This window comes from Vicugna pacos, chromosome 23 (genome assembly GCF_048564905.1).
Source record: "Vicugna pacos chromosome 23, VicPac4, whole genome shotgun sequence".
Lineage (NCBI taxonomy): Eukaryota > Metazoa > Chordata > Mammalia > Artiodactyla > Camelidae > Vicugna > Vicugna pacos.
In genome coordinates, this window is record NC_133009.1 from 21,228,795 (window position 1) to 21,233,426 (window position 4,632).

Consider the following 4,632-nt stretch of genomic DNA (forward strand, 5'->3'; position numbering starts at 1 on the left):
ATTTTCTCTTTCTTACTCAGTTTCTGTTCACTGGATGTTTCCCTGGGAGCTTTGTCGGTAGGCAGCTTTGTGGCTGGGGCAGGATTAGACATTCCTGGGTTTTCTCTATTTTGATAACCTTGTAAGAGCACCCAGGCCCACCAGCAGGCCCACCTCTTCAGCCTTCATGCTGCTGCAGGATTTCAGGCCTCACTTCCCCTCTGGATTGCTCTAAGGGCTCCTGTCTTAGTCAGTTTGGATGGCTATAATAGAACTTCATAAACTGAGTGCCTTATAATATAAACAAGAGAGATTTATTTCTGGAGGCTGGAAGTCCAAGATCAAAGTGCCGGCACATGTGGTGTCTGGTGAGGGCCCGCTTCCGGATTCATCGATGGCCATCCTCTCACTGTGTCCTCACTTGGTGGAAAGGGTGAGGGAGCTCTCTGGGGCCTCTTTTTTACGGGTACTAATCCCACTCATGGAAGCTTTGCCCTCATCACCTCCAAAGGCCTCACCTTCCAATATTATGACATTGTTAGGTTTCAACCTGTGAATTTTAGGGGAGACACATTCAGACTATAGCAGCTCCTCACTAGCATCCCTAAGCCAGTCCCCCCCACAAATCACCTCCCACTTGCATCCAGAGAGACCTTTCTAAAAACTCAGATCTGACCTGCACCTCAAACCCTCAGTAGGCCCCCTGCCGGGTGAGAGCCCAGACCTTCAGGTGGAGGGTTTCTGTTTGGGGGAGGATCCATGTGACGCTGGATTTCTCCTTGCCAGGACTGAAACTTCCTCAGTCTAGGGAGCCTTAAGATGTAGCCCAAAAACTTGTGGCGAAATTCATCTAAGCTCAAATGAAGAATCAAATTCATATTCCTTAGCTCAGCATCAACCCAGAAACCCAAGGGTGTGACACCTACCTTTCCACAGCTGGAAATCTAACATGGCATAAACAGAGTGTTCAGACATTGAACACTCCCTCCTCACCTTCGGGGTCTACAGCAGGAACCTCAGCCTAGAGTCTCTCATCTGGGCCTTCTCAGATGGAGAGATGTCAAAATCTGATAACTAACCATTATCAACTCAGGCCCTCCTCTCTTTTGGTTCATGGACTGGAACCCATAGATCTTAGGATGAAAAACCTCATAGTCCTCTGTGCTCCCACTGCATGTGCTCCCCTACTCCACGCCACAGATAATGTTTGCTCCAACAACAGCAGAACTTTAACTGTGTTTTCACCCAACTGAGTGGCGTGAGAGGCGACACAGGGAGAAGACATCTGTCTCATAACAGCTTACCATCCCGTGTACTGCCCATCCACATCTGCCTCTGCTGATGCTCAGCTCAGCTCTCTCCTGAGCAACCTTGGAGCTGATGGTTTACTCCTGGCCCTCGCCTCTCAGCCCCTTGCAGCAGGGCATCCAGAGGTCATCACTGTCCCCTGTCCAGTCTCCTCTGGATGTGGAAATCAGCCTGAGAGGTGTAAAGTAAACTTATCTGATGACAGATGGTTCTGGGGTGGAAAATAAAAGAAAGAAAAGAATAATGATACTAGTTATTCCAGCTTTTTTTTTTTTCTTTTGGGAAAATATCAAACATAAAACAAAAGGAAGCAAGATTTTGCTGTAAAATATATCTTCCCAGAGCATTCCAGCAGTGGTTCTGTTGAGTGGTCAAGGCCTGACCAGGCTGAACTAACACTGACGCAATCAAGGGTGAGAATGAGGACCCAGCCCAGGCCCCTGGAGGCCCCTACAACTTCTGAGGAATGTCCTGGAGTGAGACTCACGTCCCCAGACAGAGCAGGTGGCCAGCAGCAGCTCCTTTCAGCAGGAAGTGCCCGCTGGAAGGATGAAGCCCATAGCACTCACCTTTGATGGCTGTGGGACAGTCATTCAATGCTCACCCCAGGACCCCTCCCCATGGCTACCAAAGCCAAGGGCCTGTCTTTGGATCTCTGAGATGAGCAGCTGGGTTCTCTCCTAAGGCCCTGAGTGAGATTCTGGGCCTGACAGATGCTACAGCCCTGACATAAGTGAGAAGGGACGGTGCCAGACAGCTCTGCTGCTGTAGGCAGAGAGATAGACCTTGTTGCAAAACCCCATACCAGCCCGACCCTGCCTCTCAGGATGAGAGAAATTAGTATCTACCCGAGTCTGTGCTGAAAGGGTAAATGGGAAAAGACACAAAAAAGTGACCAGCACAGTGCCTGAAACATGACAGTCATATAACTGAGCAAGTGGGTTTGTTGCCCTCTGAGCAACAGAAAGACCTGATACCGAGGCAAACCATCTTTTACTGAAAGATAAAGGCATTAATTGCAGGACAGCCAAGCAAGAAGACAGGAGGTAGTGCTCAGATCTGTCTCCGCCCCACGTCAGCTTAGTGTCTGCGTGTTTATCATGGAAGTCGGGAGTAGGAGGGGGAGGAGGCTTGGAAATGATTGGTGGAAGCAGCTTGTAAGTTTCAGGAGTTCTCTGCGCTGCCTCGACTGCTCTTCCAGCCGCTTCGTGGGTCCTATATCTCTGGGCCAGCTGGAGACTGAGGCCTTCGTGTGTCTTGGGCCCCCAGTTCCGGGGTGGGGGGCAGGCCAAGGCTGGGAGGCCAGGGGGTTTCAGAGCCCATCTTGGAGGAAGATGCAGGACAGGAGAGGTTGGCTGGGGGCTGAGCCCTTGAGGTGATTTCATGGGGCCCAGCTACTTGCAGGACTTACAAGATTCTTAAAGTCAAAGAAGGCCTGCAGGCCAGCAGACCCCACCCTTATCTGTCTTCAAAGGGCAAGCACAGCTGCTTCAGGGCAGACCTTCCTTCTCAGCTAACAGATGCAGTAGCTTTTGTTTTGTCGTTGCTCTTGTTATAGTTTTCAAAGTCCTCCTACTGGGTGAGACAACCTGGGTGGGCGTCCTAAGGGCCATGCAGCCTTCTTCCCTCCCCACTCAGCTCCCCGCTGTCCAGAATCTTGTCTGTCTGTCTGTCTTTTGGATGCTGCTAGATCTGTTGAAGGTAGGAGTCAGGGGAGGCACAGGGAACCAGCTTTCAGTCTGCAGTAGCTATAGAACAAAAGGATGAAGTCTGATAGAACTGTTTGTAAATTAAGTGTCAGTGTGACTGGAGTGAGAGTCGAAGGGGCTCTCCTGTGAGTGAAATTTGGGATATTTACAGTGGAAATGTTGTGGCATTTATGCTGCCTCAAATTTCTTTCTCACTCATTCAGTCACTCAGCAAGTAGCTCTTGAACACCTACCAACTGCCTGGCCTTTCCTTGGCACCCGAGCTACGGCAGTGAACAGGAGAGCCAGCGCCCTGCCCTCCCACACCCAGCTTGCTTGCTAGCAGTTGGCTGTGGTCTGAAAGGTGAAATTGCTGAGTAACTAAGTTCCAGGTGGAAAAAATGTGGCTGTGTGTGCCTTTTGTATGTGGTTCAGAGACATGTATTTAGTTCAGAGATGTGTTAGGACACGCACATACTTCTCAGACACTGCACTCCCAAATCCCTCTAAATGCACCCCATTTCCTCCTGCCATAGGTGCCAAAGACACAGCTGAGAGTGAAGGAGCTCAACCATTTACAGAAAATAGAATCCTGATTTTAATTGCTGTCTGTGGACAAGTATTGGGCAGATAATTATGGGATGAAATTTCAAAAAGAAAATGTCATTGTTCCCAGAGTGTCCTCCCTCCTTGCTTCCCTTCTCTTCTCTTCTCCCTCCTTTCCTCACTTTTGTTTTTTAAATTTAAGTATTGTTAGTTTATAATGTTGTGTTAATTTCTGGTGTACAGCAGAGTGATTCAGTTGAACATGTATATATTCATTTTCATATTCTTTTTCATTAGAGGCTGTTATAAGGTATTGAATATAGTTCCCTGTGCTATACAGTAGGACCTTATTGTTTATCTATTATATATATAGTAGTTGGTGCAAATCCTGAACTCCCAATTTATCTGTCCTCCCCACTGCCCCCACCCTGCTCTTCCCTTCCTTTTATTCATTTAACAACATTTATTGAGCATCTACTCCATACCAGGCCCTTGGCTAAGCACTGGGAATATGAAGTTAAAGAAAATTTACCTCTCATCCCTGAGGACCTGACAGTGTAGTGAGAAGTGATTGTCATCATCCGGGATGATGAATACCAGGATGAGATGCACTGAAGCACAGGGAGAGCTGGGGACACACAGGGGCAATATTTAACCCAGAGTGAGAAAAGCAACGGGAGGAGACAGAGCATCAAAGAGGGCTTCCTGGAGGAGGAGGCAGCAAAACTCAATTTTGAAAAATGAATGAAAATGGGTCTGCCTCTTGCCTTTGACATCTAACCACTGAGTCAGATCCCCTAGGCTGGAACTCCCACTTAGGTAAGATGGACAAGAATGGAGCCATCTGGGCTTAAGAAAGGCAGAAAAGGGTTGTTAGAACCCTTTAAGACTCCCAATGTTCATGTTTTTCCTCACGGGCCACCTCCAAGTCCTATTTTTAAGACCATTGTGAGCCAAGTCCTCTTCAGAACTGGTAACCTTGGTGAGGGGCTTTTGGGTCAGCATATATTGGGTTTGTCTATTTGTGACCTCAACGTCCCCGCAAGCTGTTGGAGCCTGGTGGGTGATCAGGTGACACTTTTGTCCACTGAGCCCCTTTTGTGCACCTACT

At 48.4% G+C, this 4,632-nt stretch overlaps 1 long non-coding RNA gene across 1 annotated transcript; it reads right to left on the reverse strand.

Annotated features, from left to right (window-relative positions):
* Positions 1-327: 327 nt before the first annotated feature.
* Positions 328-4,425, reverse strand: LOC140688620 (uncharacterized). The gene is made up of 3 exons (XR_012063319.1): positions 4,054-4,425; positions 1,284-1,498; positions 328-529 (listed from the first exon to the last, which is right to left on the reverse strand). It is a non-coding gene; the product is annotated as an uncharacterized lncRNA (long non-coding RNA).
* Positions 4,426-4,632: the final 207 nt, after the last annotated feature.